At 46.8% G+C, this 13,426-nt stretch overlaps 1 protein-coding gene across 6 annotated transcripts in view; it reads left to right on the top strand.

Moving 5' to 3' along the window:
* KCNAB2 (potassium voltage-gated channel subfamily A regulatory beta subunit 2) overlaps positions 1 to 13,426 on the top strand; it is a 295,743-nt gene that overhangs the window by 1,024 nt on the left and 281,293 nt on the right. The window contains exon 1 of one of the 6 annotated variants that reach the window (XM_075327762.1): positions 683 to 803. The exons of 4 other annotated variants lie outside the window; for them this stretch is intronic. The gene's annotated coding sequence lies outside the window, so the exon portion shown is untranslated. Of the gene's footprint in view, positions 1 to 682; positions 804 to 898; positions 1,003 to 13,426 lie in introns of those variants that run through there. One more of the 6 variants, XM_075327761.1, reaches the window with a different exon arrangement.

Genomic DNA, 13,426 nt, shown 5'->3' with positions numbered 1-13,426 from the left:
TATATATATATATATATATATATATATATATATATATATATCTCATCAAATGTATATAAGCAAAGACTATACTTTATCCTCTCTCATGTATATATACCAACATACACAATGTTTATGTGCTGATACTATAGAATATTTATATATATATATATATATATATATATATATATATATATATATATATATATTTTATTCATATAGCGCTATTAATTCCACAGCGCTTTACATATAATGGCATTACATATATATTATATTAGTATAATACACATTATATACTATACATATACAGTGATATACATCATCTGTATTCTGTATCCTCGGCATTGGGAGAGCCTTGATTTTCTTCTTTTCTTGCAGTTTTGTATCCCTATGTAATAAAGCTGATATAACCCATGACGTCCCCGCTCCTCGCTCCCCGGGTTGTGTTGCGCCCCCACCCTCTCATCATATGTCTCCAAATCCACCATCCGTGACCGAATCCACTTGCACTTCAATATGTAATCCCCCAATAATAAGTCCACACAGTGTAGTATGAGGACCACTGGCGTAAATAAAATCTGCCAGCAGCCCCCTCCCTCCCCTTCCTGTACTGCAGCTATGCAGGAGGGAAAGACTGAAAGCCTCCGGAGCAGCCGCTCGACCACATCCTTTGGCAGATTTGTCCTAGATATAAGATTTTTTTTATTTTTTTTACGTCTTTAGGGTTATATTTGTAGTAAGGTGACTGCAGCATACAGCCCTGGATGTCCGTGCAGCAGTGATGGCTGGCACTGCATTGGCATATTGTGCAGGAATGCGAGCCAGTGAGTGACAATTGTGTTTTGGGGATTTGCTGTATCATCATTTGCCCCCCGCCCCCCTCTTCCTTACACCATCACTGCCCACCCAATTCTCCACCCCGCATTGCTGTGATCACTTGGGTCCAGCACGCCATCCACTACTTGTCTATGTGATTGGGTCGTGCGGTCCCTCTGCAGACTGGTCAATGTCACTGCCGCAGAAGTGAGTTACCGATCTCGTTGGCTTTTGCTGCTGTCGCTTTCTCTTTATTGTATCTGCAGTAGATTATTTGATCCTTTATTTAATTTGTCGTTGAGAATGAAATGCAATCACTTAGCAGAGGGTCATAGACATGATTAGATTTGCTCTCCGCTGTGGCACATTTCCTAGCCGCAGGCCTTGGCACTGGTGCATTGTCATACAGGCCTATTAGATGGACGGGTACAGTATTCTGTATAATGCATTTGTGCGGGGAGGGGGTGATGTGACACTTTGATGTTGCCGCTCGCTGACAGCAGCCTGCGTCTTACACTTCCTCATGCACTGACTCAATATGAAGTGTATTTTTGTGCGTTGCATAAGTCCCCGGTTGTGACACAACTCCATGAACCATCCTCACCCCTAGATCTGGTGCCTGTCGGACTTGCTGAGCCTCTAGAGCGGTTACATACAGTATATGTGCACTGCGGAAAGAAAGGCTCCGAGATCTCACTGGGAGAATGGCATTAATGGGCATAAATCTATATGAATGGCTGCGCGTGGCCGAGCCGAATAATGTCTCCTAAACAGCTGTCTATGCTTTAAAGGGGAATGCCGCATTTACTTCGCATCTGATGGAACATTTTTTGACTCCTGGATTTCCAGATTTTTACGACCTAGGATTTGTGGTTTTAGGAACTGATGAGTGAGCACTACCATGCTCGGGTGCTCAGTACTCGTAACTAGTGATAAGCGGCCACTACCATGCTCGAGTGCTCAGGACTCGTAACTAGTGATGAGCGGGCACTACCATGCTTGGGTGCTCAGTACTCGTAACTAGTGATAAGCGGGCACTACCATGCTCGAGTGCTCAGGACTCGTAACTAGTGATGAGTGGGCACTACCATGCTCGAGTGCTCAGGACTCGTAACTAGTGATGAGCGGGCACTACCATGCTCGGGTACTCTGTACTCGTAACTAGTGATGAGCGGGCACTACCATGCTCGAGTGCTCAGGACTCGTAACTAGTGATGAGTGAGCACTACCATGCTCGGGTGCTCAGGACTCGTAACTAGTGATGAGTGGGCACTACCATGCTCGAGTGCTCAGGACTCGTAACTAGTGATGAGCGGGCACTACCATGCTCGGGTACTCTGTACTCGTAACTAGTGATGAGCGGGCACTACCATGCTCGAGTGCTCAGGACTCGTAACTAGTGATGAGCGGGCACTACCATGCTCGAGTGCTCAGGACTCGTAACTAGTGATGAGTGGGCACTACCATGCTCGGGTGCTCAGTACTCGTAACTAGTGATAAGCGGGCACTACCATGCTCGAGTGCTCAGGACTCGTAACTAGTGATGAGTGGGCACTACCATGCTCGAGTGCTCAGGACTCGTAACTAGTGATGAGCGGGCACTACCATGCTCGGGTACTCTGTACTCGTAACTAGTGATGAGCGGGCACTACCATGCTCGAGTGCTCAGGACTCGTAACTAGTGATGAGTGAGCACTACCATGCTCGGGTGCTCAGTATTCGTAACTAGTGATGAGCGGGCACTACCATGCACAGGTGCTTAGTACTCGTAACTAGTGATGAGTGGGCACTACCATGCTCTGGTGCTCAGTACTAGTAACTAGTGATGAGTGGGCACTACCATGCTCTGGTGCTCGGTACTAGTAACTAGTGATGAGTGGGCACTACCATGCTCTGGTGCTCAGTACTAGTAACTAGTGATGAGCGGGCACTACCATGCTCAGGCTGGATGGGCTCAATTGAAGTATCGAGCATAATGAAAGTCAGTGGGAAACTTGAGGATTTTTCCAGAAGATATTCTGGAAAAATGCTCGAGTTTACCATTGACTTCCATCATATTCAGTACTCAAATTGAGCCCATTCGAGCATCCAACCTACTTGTTTCGAGTACCGAGCATCCGAGCATGGTAGTGCCCACTCATCATTAGTTACCAGTAGTGAGCACCTGAGCATGGTAGTGCCCGCTTATCACTAGTTACGAGTACTGAGCACTCGAGCATGGTAGTGCCCACTCATCACTAGTTACGAGTACCAAGCACTCGAGCATGGTAGTGCCCGCTCATCACTAGTTCCGAGCACCCGAGCATGATAGTGCCCGCTCATCACTAGTTACGAGTACCGAGCACCCGAGCATGATAGTGCCCGCTCATCACTAGTTACGAGTACTGAGCATGGTAGTGGCCGCTCATCACTAGTTACGAGTACCGAGCACCCGAGCATGGTAGTGCCCGCTCATCACTAGTTACGAGTACAGAGCACCCGAGCATGGTAGTGCTCGCTCATCACTAGTTACAAGTACAGAGCACCTGAGCATGGTAGTGCCCGCTCATCACTAGTTACGAGTACCGAGCACCTGAGCATGGTAGTGTCCGCTCATCACTAGTTACGAGTACCGAGCACCCGAGCATGGTAGTGCCCACTCATCACTAGTTACCAGTACTGAGCACCCGAGCATGGTAGTGCTCGCTCATCACTAGTTACGAGTACCAAGCACCGGAGCATGGTAGTGCCCACTCATCACTAGTTACGAGTACCAAGCACCGGAGCATGGTAGTGCCCACTCATCACTAGTTACGAGTACTGAGCACCCGATCATGGTAGTGGCCGCTCATCACTAGTTACGAGTACAGAGCACCCGAGCATGGTAGTGCCCGCTCATCACTAGTTACGAGTACAGAGCACCCGAGCATGGTAGTGCTCACTCATCACTAGTTACAAATACTGAGCACCCGAGCATGGTAGTGCCCGCTCATCACTAGTTACCAGTACTGAGCACCCGAGCATGGTAGTGCCGGCTCATCACTAGTTACCAGTACTGAGCACCCGAGCATGGTAGTGCCGGCTCATCACTAGTTACCAGTACTGAGCACCCGAGCATGGTAGTGCCGGCTCATCACTAGTTTTCCGTGATGCTCCCAAATCTGCTGCACTGCAGATGGACAGGTCCATAACGTGGGGGGTCCATCCCATGACTTTGAGGACAGTGTTAATTTTAGTGGGTCGATACACAGTGAAATCGGTGTGGATGTGGTGACGTTGAGCACTCTTAGCCCAAAGTACAAGTCTCCAAGTAGAAGTCCAGTCATCATTTCTCTACCAGAGGGAAAGTAGCTGCTATTTCCAGACAAGGGGTGTACAAAATAAAGGGGAAAGTCAGTCGAAGTGATGGGGATGAGGGTTATATTCATACGACCATCCCTACATCTAGGGCTTGATATCCTCTCCTTTTAATAAGTGTACGATAACTGCAATGTCTTTGACATTCTTGTGGCTTGTATGGGTACAGGAGCAGGCATCCAAAACTGAGCCAAGTGGAACCCACAGCCTTTACAGCATGTGAAATCACTGATGTTTCCCTCTCATATCCTCAGTTTTATGCAATAGGTTACAGATTAGAGGGAAATTCTCACATCAGCAGGGGCGGACATATCATAGTTATAACCTGCGGGGCCACAGAGGTGAGGGGAGCCAAGACCACCTCCAAAGCAGGTGGAATTGTGCATTGTGATGAGCGATTGGACTGCAAAGGGCCCATATATAGTTCTTGCACAGGGGCCCTGTCCTATCTGTGTCTGCCACTGTGTACCAGTGAATTGGGGGCCACACTGGTTATTATGGGTTAAATTTGGTGTCAGTTTTTTAGAACAAGACAAAAAAAAATTCTCGAGTGCAAAACTTATTTTTCTGTTCTAAAAAATAGACCCAGATGGGCCTCATAATAACCAACAGGCCCCTCTGCTTCCCTTTTCATATATTCGGTGCAATGGATCACTTATTCCAGATTCCTGGACCTAAAACGGTATACACAAACGAAGATGTAAGTCCTCGTTCACACGAGCGTAGGAGCGGACAAGTGCAGTGCGAGAGAATCTTAGGCCGCTCTCACACATCCGGCTTTTCACCGGTTTGACGGATGCGGCACACACCAGTGCAGTGTATAGAGTACACTGGCAGCACAACAACCGCCGGTCACATGCTGTCACGTGACCGGAGCATGTGACCCGGAAGTTGCGGCGCTGCCACTGTACTGTATCATACTGTACTGGCGTGCGCCGCATCCGTCAAACCAGCAAAAAGCCGGATGTGTGAGAGCGGCCTTACACTGCATGATCACCAATGTTAATAAAGACAGAACAGATCTGCGATTTTATTATTTTTTTTTATTTATTATTTTTTCACTCACTTATATTCAGGATGAGAAAAAACTTGCACCATGCTGTGAGTAGATGCGTAAATTGGATGAGACTCACCAATGCAAGTCTATGGCATCACGAAAAAAACCGGACGGCACACGGACCATCCATGTACCATCCCATTATATGGATCGATCACCATTCTGTAGCACAGAACACTGAAAATACTCCTGTAAATGATTGTAGGATAATAGCTACTGAGAAAAAAAAAATAAAATTATGGTATAACAATCGCCCCAATCTCCTGGATGAGCATTGGACCGATTTTTTTTTTTTTTTTTTATTTTTTTTTTTTTAAAAAAAAATAAAACATTTTTTTTTTTCTTATTTGCTTGTGTGACCCTGGTCTAGGAGTCTTACTCTGTCTAAGCATTGTCTTCCTTGGTAAATGCAAGGGGATGGCGAGATGACTGCAAGCTTAGGCTATGTGCGCACTAGGATGTTTTTGCACTTCTCAAAAACGCTGCGTTTTGGCCGCAAAAACTGCACAACGCACCCGCTGTAAAAATGCATGCATTTTTACCGCGTTTTGCTGCGTTTTTGATCACTGCATTTTGCTCCGTTTTTTCCAATGCATTGTATGGGTGAAAAATGCAGTAAAACGCTGGAAAGAATTGACATGTCCGTTTTTTGTTTGTTTTTTTTTTAGCTCAAAAACGCAGCTAAAAATAAAGTTGTGTGCAGACAGCAAAAATGAAAAGTCATGCAGTTTGGAGCCCAAAAACGCACCTGAAAAATGCGCAAAAACGCCCAGTGCGCACATAGCCTTATATTCATTGTAACTGTTGTTTGCAGCTACTTTACAGAAACTTTAAAGGGAATCTTAACCTAAAAACTATATGCACATGTACTGTACCTCTTGCAAAGACAAGTCCAGCAATACCTTTACATGGCCGGCCTGGCCTCCATTACTGAGAAATCAGCATTTGAATTTGTGTAAATGAGCCTGATGGGCTATGGTAGATCTGAAGCCTCCGTCACTCCAGCTCTATTCCTCCTCCCCTGCCTGAATCCACACAACAAAGAGGCTGTCAGTCAAGCAGGAGTAGGCGGCTCTGGGCAGGGAGTAGAGCTGGAGTGACGGAGGCTTCAGATCTACCATAAGTCTTCAGCCTCATTTGCATATAAATTGAGACCCTGATTTGTCAGAAATGGTGGAGCCTACTGGCCATGTAAAGGTATTGCTGGACTTGGCTTTGAAAGAACTACATGAGCAAATAAATACTTTTGGGGTAAAATCCTGCTGACCGATTTCCTTCAGAGGAATCAGTAAAATAGCAATGTCATAATACATGTTACTGTTGTCAGAACTTTTTAAATTAGTTGCTGGAAATCTGAACCTGCTGTGGGGCAGATGGACGCCCTCTCCCCGCAGATCCATCAGCGTGACACTGATTGTTTTATGAGCATCACTGTTTTGGGGGGTATTGTAATGACTTGAACAGTAGTTTTGGACCTTTACTGAAGTTAAGACTAGGCTGGTTTCGCACATCCAGTTTTTGCCGTCAGGCACAATCTGGCGAAATGCGGATAAAACGGATCCGGCGTCGGATCCGTTTTATTCCCCATTGACTTGTATTAGCGCTGTATTGTACCGGATGGCGTTGTGTTGCATGCGGCGTCCACCGGATCCGGCGAAATTTCTTTGTCCGGCTGCCGGAAAGGACGCAGCATGCAACGTTTTTTGTCTCCGGCAAAAAAAAAACGGACCACGCCGGATTCGGTGCCATCCAGCATGTTGTATAATGGAAGCCTATGGGCGCCGGATCTGTCGTCATCCAGCATATGACGGAATCCAACGACGGATCCGTTTTTTTTAACTGAGCATGCTCAGTATCACAACAGAACCGTCAAAAAAACAAAAGGAACGCATTGAAAAAACTGATGCGATGGATCCGTTTTTTCGCCGGATCCGTCGCATCAGTTTTTTCACCGGATCGTGCCTGACGCCGAAGTAAAAAAAAAAATCTATTTTTCATCATTGTTTGTGGATCTATTTTTTTTTTTTAATCTATTTTTAACATATGTTTTATTTCTTTTATTTATTGTATGGAAAAAAACAAACTTGTGGAGATTTTCTAGACTTTTCTGAGCAACTGGGCAGTAAAAAATGGAAACCACACAGATGCAACTCAGATAGTATCAATGTGCTGCTTTTTTTTTTTTTTCCCCGAACCCTTTGACTTGTCTCGATTTGTAGGCCAAACTTCGACATAATCCTGTATTTATTTTTGTGGCTCATCGATGAGCGCAGCCATAGGCTATAAAATGTCCAAGTGCTCTCCTTTTAAAAAAAAATAAATAGCATCTAGATGTATAAATTGGGTTTTTCCAAGGGTAATTTTAGTGCTTAGGACAGTGACTTATAGGGGTTTGTGCATTAAAAATTATCTTAAAGGGAACCTGTCACCAGATTTGGGGCCGTTGTATAGAATGTAAAAATCACTTTATAATACTCACCTAATGAGCGGTCCGCTGCAGACTGGTTGGATGGGTGTCTCCGTTCTCCGCTACCGGTGCATCCTCTTTCGGCCATCTTTGTCTTCCTGAGTGCATGACGCGTCCTACATCATCCACACTAGCTGGCATTGAGGTCCTGCGCAGGCGCACTACAATACTTTGATCTGCCCTGCTTAAGGCAGATCAAAGTGCGCTTGCGCAGGACCTCAATGCCGGCTAGTGTGGATGGTCTAGGACGCGTCATGCACTCAGGAAGACAAAGATGGCCGAAAGAGGATGCACCGGTAGCGGAGAACGGAGACACCCATCCAACCAGTCTGCAGCGGACCGCTCATTAGGTGATTATTATAAAGTGTTTTTATGTTCTACACAGCGGCCTGGGCTCTTATATACAGCATGTTAGAATACTGTATATAAGAGCTCAGTCGTGTTGGCCGCAGCTTATAGCTCCAAATCTGGTGACAGGTTCCCTTTAAAGGCAGGGTAATAAAAAAAATCATGTACTCTCCCTTCGGCACTGTTCTTCTGCAGGTCATAAACATGAAGAGTTGGTGTCACTTTACTGCTGCAGCCAATCAATGGCTTCTGATTGGCTGCAACAGAACGTGATGCCCTAAGAGGGACCCAGTAACAAGTGCAGACCGGTAGAAAGTCTAGGATTTTTATTTATTAGATCACTGCTTCTTAAATCACCAGGCTGTCCCTCATTCTTTGCCCTGCAGCTCTGCTTGCTCATGTTAGCTTGCTGGGATTTGGCACAAGCGGACATGGGATCAGTATGTTTCGAGCTGCTTTTCATTACTGCAGGGAAGGAATAAGTTACTGCGGCTATAGCCTGCAAGGGTATGTTCACACACAGCAGACTTGGGTTGCTTCTGGAGCAGGCACACCAGTGGGCGGGACCATGCGGATGGAGAACGCCCACCTAGGGGTCTAGAGAAACCGGGGCGGGAAAAGAGTCAGTTCTAGTTAGAGTTCAAGACAGTGGAAGTTCAGAAAAGCAGGAGTGAGAAAGGAGAGGAGAAAGTGAAGTTCAGGTGGAAGACTGACAGAAGAGGCGTCAGGGTTGGAGCCCCGGCGTTCTGGCTACGTGGCAGACGGTGGTCCGTGTCTGACAGGAGACGGGAAGACTGCTGCCGGAGATCCGAGGTGGACCGTGGCAGAGTTGGTGCCCGCCGGTACCGACACCGGAAAACCGACCCAGAAACCGTGCACAGAGGGGGTACCTGGACCCTGAAGCAGAGAATCTGAACCACCGACTTTGCTAATTAACCAGTTGAGGGCAGGATTATAGGTCCTGTCCCACCTAAAGTCCCGAAAGCAGACCAGTAGCCCACCGCGGGGGATAGGGCATCCGCCAGGGCCCCTTTAGACCCCAAGGGTCAGAGTCTACGAATAAGGCTCCCGCCCGTAGTTCTGGGAGTGGACTCCCAAGTTCCATACCGAGAAATCCAAAAGCAAACTACAGTAGTTCAGAGGAAAGTGACACAGACCATCACCCCGGGTGAGGGACCAGAATACACCCGGCCGTGGAGCTCTGGTCACCGGTACCTTGGTTTACCACGGACTCGTGTGAATTCATTGACTGAGAGTACATTAACCTCACCCGGTCTGACCGGGTGCGCCGTCCCCTGCAGTCGCCATCCTCAGCACAGAGACACTGGGCCCCGGGGAATCCATCCCTACCCACGGAGGGTTAACAACAACTAGCTGCCATCCCAGCGCCCCGGGTGTTTCCCAATAGCAGTGGTGGTACCCCGTTTTATCACACACTGTGGGTGGCGTCACGGACTGTTTACCATATCCCACACACCATCAAACGCCCCTTTTTATTTCGAAGCGTCCGTGAGGCCCCCGGGTCCGGAGACCCCTCGAGCTACACCTGCAGGTCTGGATCTGAGCAGCCCGGCTGCTGACGTTGGAGCGGTACAATCCCATGTGACAATCTTGAGAAATGTAGGTTTAGAAAGCATATGCAAATCAGTCTGGGGGCGTGTCACTGGGTTTTCCAAGTGCACTGACACGCCCCCGCGGAACTTACCTTCTTATCAGATTTGCATACGGCTTCTTCACTAGATTTCTCAAGACTGACACATCATCTCTACTAAAAGAAGTATTTAGGGGGACAAATGTGTATACAACCATGCTTCTATATGTAAAAATGTGGTGATAGGATCCCTTTTAAGGAAATTTTTGTTTTAATGGGAAGTATACGTACCTGTGAGCCCTCGGCTGCTGGCTGTGCCATAAATTTAGGCAGATATGCCATTTAGGTTTGTCATCTGCATAAAGTTTGTCTTGTCAGAGTTTAGAAGAGTGATCTGATTTTCTCAGATGAGGAGGAGAAGAAAATGGAGAAAACAATATTTCTCCGTCACTGAGAAAATCAGATGATGTCATCCCAGTGCAGTCTGATGCTTTCCACGCTCCCATAGACTTGGATGGATGAGTGCGATCCCATCAGATCCAACTCTGACATGTTGCGTGTTTTGTCTTTGGGCTGTCTTGGTCCAAGGAAAAAATCTGACATCTGTGCGGCCCCATAGCATAAAATTGGTCCAAGTGTGACCCAAAATCCGGCGGTGTGAGCGATCCCATATGATATTGTTGCTTTTATTATTAAAGAGGTATTCCGCTAAGAAGGAAGATAAGTGCCAACTTTTTGATCAGTGGGGGTCCAATCGATTAGACCCCATAGATCACCAGATTTAGGGACTGTTGTCCCTCATTTAACTAGAGCAGTGATTGAGCAATCAAATTCCCTATGGCACTGCCAGAGATGGTCCTGTACTCTCAGCGAGCGGACCCCCTGTGGATAGCTGATACCTTCTTCTTACCGGAAGGCACTTTTAATATTCCGTGTTTTTGCTATTTATTGCCTGTGATCTATATGGAGCCATACACTGAGCGATGCAGACACTATACAGTCATCAGTCATATCACCAATTTCCGTTTCACTGAAGTTTCTTCATCGACAGTCGCTCTTGTAACATAACCACAAGTGCATTTGCCTGTAATGGAACCAGTATAAGATGTCTGCAGGAAACCAGTCATACCCACGTCAGGGGAAATCATGCAAATTATATCTTACTTGCTAAATGAATAGCAGACACCGCTTGTCAGCAATGTGTTCCAGTTCTGCAGGTAAAAGCAGCACAATTGAATTTGCCTAGATCTAAAGCCTCATGGATGACATCCTTAAAGGGAACCTGTCACCACTCTTTTGGCGTATAAGCTGCGGCCACCACCACCGGGCTCTTATAAACAACATTCTAACATGCCGTATATAAGAGCCCAGGCCGCTGTGAAAACATAAAAACACTTTATAATACTTACCTAACGGTCGCTTGGTTGGCCATATGGGCGTCTCCGGTGCTGCCTCTTTCGGCCATCTTCGTCCTCTTTCTGAAGCCTGTGTGCATGACGCGTCTACGTCATATATACTCGCTGATTATGCGCAGGCGCACTACAATACCTCGATCTGCCCTGCTCAGAACCATGCCGGCGCGTGTCGATGACATCGGACGCGTCATTCACCGCGGCTTCAGAAGATGGTGGAGGAAGATGGCCGAAAGAGGCGGCACCGGACAACAGAGACGCCCATCTGGCCAACTGCGCAACCGTTAGGTAAGTATTATAAAGTGTTTTTTATGTTTTCACAGCGGCCTGGGGTCTTATATACAGCATGTTAGAGTGCTGTATAGAAGAGCCCGGTGGTGGTGGCCGAAGCAGCTTATAGGCCAAAAAAAATGGTGACGGGTTCCCTTTAAAGGGGAAGTCTACCCTGAATTATTTTCATATTTGATCACCTCCTGAATGGGTTGTATCACTCTGCAGCTTAGGTGGAAACCTTTTGGTTACAGCCCGGGCCATTGCTCTGCAGAGTTCCTTCTCGTAATCTTTTGGGATCCCGACTTCCAGATTCTGATATGATGAAGTGATATATGTCACTCTGCTAAAACAATAGTTTGGTGCTCGAGTAGGGATCCAGTCTGTACATTGATGTAAAACAAACTCCACACTCAAAACACGGTGAATAAACGATTTTGATGGCAATCAAAAAATAAAATCTTTGACGTTTCGGTCCTTAATTGTGGACCTTCATCAGAACATGAGCTGATTGCTGGGTGCTAGGACGTGTCAGTGTAGTCAGCACAATGGTAATGCGATGGCCATCACACGTAGTGGTGGTGATACTGGTTCTCACCTTTCCCCCCCAAGTAATTTTTAAATAGGTAGTATTGAATTCAAAAACCAACTTTCTTCCAAAAAAGGTGCCACTCCTGCCCGCATAACCAAGAAGTGCCCTGGGGGTGTCAGCGCTCTCAGACGGCTTCTTACAAGTGCATTGACACGCCCCAGTGCACTTCAGCCTGATTTGCATATGGAATCTAGGCTAAATTTCATGTTACTGAAGCATTAAATGTCTACTAAAATGGAAACATTTTTTGGTACAGTATGGGCACTATACAGCCACAACACTACCTCCATATGTAAAAAAAAAAAAAAGTTGCAAAACAAATTATGCCGTTTTCTAATATACTTGGTATCTCTGCCACATCTTGTGATTTTCAATATCTCTGCTTGTATTTTTAGAATGGGAACATTTATGGTTTACCTTTTGGGGATAAAAATCTGTCCTGGTCATATTATGTCCAGATCGATGCATTCCTATTAAAGACAAAGCTGTAATAACTGTGTGGCACATTGCGAGTGTAGCGTCGGCATCCCTGCAGGGACGCCGGGTTGTGTCCTCCCCTGCAGCTGTCCACGTGTGCTCCTGCTCTCGCCTTCCCCCTGGGCCTGTGCATGCCACATAGGCTCCCCAGTAATGCGCTTAGGACGATCGCGCAAACACCTGGCTCCTCTTAAAGGGCCATTATGCCATTTCCCGGAAATCCTCTCGGCCTATGGTAGAGAGGCACATTGTATTTAAGGCACCCTTCCATTAGGGAAGGTGCCTGTGTAATGCACCTTGTTTTCCAGTCTGGTAGCTAATTGTCAGGTCCTGTAGTTCCTGTAATCGTCACCTGTTCCTGTGCTTGCCTTTCCATACCTATATAGCCTGTCATGCTGACCACTCCTGTCCGTACACGCCTCCCTGTCTTTCTCAGTCATCCCACCTGTACCTACCTGCACCTGAGTCCATCTCCTGCCCTGGGGGCAGTTGCCACAGTCCCGGTCACTGCCCTGGGAGTGGTACCTGACATTCTGACTCATGGCGGGCGCTTAGTTAAGCCCCTCCCACTAAACGCTAAGCCCAGGTCCTTCATGTGGTCCAGTAGGTCCACTCCCTCTTACTGCCTCAGCAACACTAGTGGTGTGCATTACAGCCAGGTGAGATGCTAGAGTTAGGGGCCATGATGATGAGGTCCACCTTGTCACGGTAGGACGTCTTTTATGTATTTTTTGGGCTGTGCATTTTATCTAATTGTCTTTCCATGGGTAGGTGTGAAGCAGTTGGGTCTAGGTCCTGCTCTAGCCCTGAATATTTTGAGGCCTGCTTGCACATAGAAAGTGGAAATTCTTGAGTTAGGGGCCATCCCGGTTAGGTCCACCTTGTCGCGGTAGGATGGCTTTTACGCTCTTTTGATCCAAATAGTGTCAACGAATTGCCCTATGTTATTTTCATGTACTACTACTAGTTATTTGCTCACTGCAGGGGATTTCTAGGTTCTGTCTCTTGATGGCCACAGTGTGAATGGGTACGTACGCTGAATACACTTTTAAATTAAAGTCTAATAGCCAATTCTTTATTT

Source organism: Anomaloglossus baeobatrachus, chromosome 11, assembly GCF_048569485.1.
Source record: "Anomaloglossus baeobatrachus isolate aAnoBae1 chromosome 11, aAnoBae1.hap1, whole genome shotgun sequence".
In the NCBI taxonomy this organism is placed as follows: Eukaryota; Metazoa; Chordata; class Amphibia; order Anura; family Aromobatidae; genus Anomaloglossus; species Anomaloglossus baeobatrachus.
This window is presented reverse-complemented; position numbering and strand designations above follow the sequence as displayed.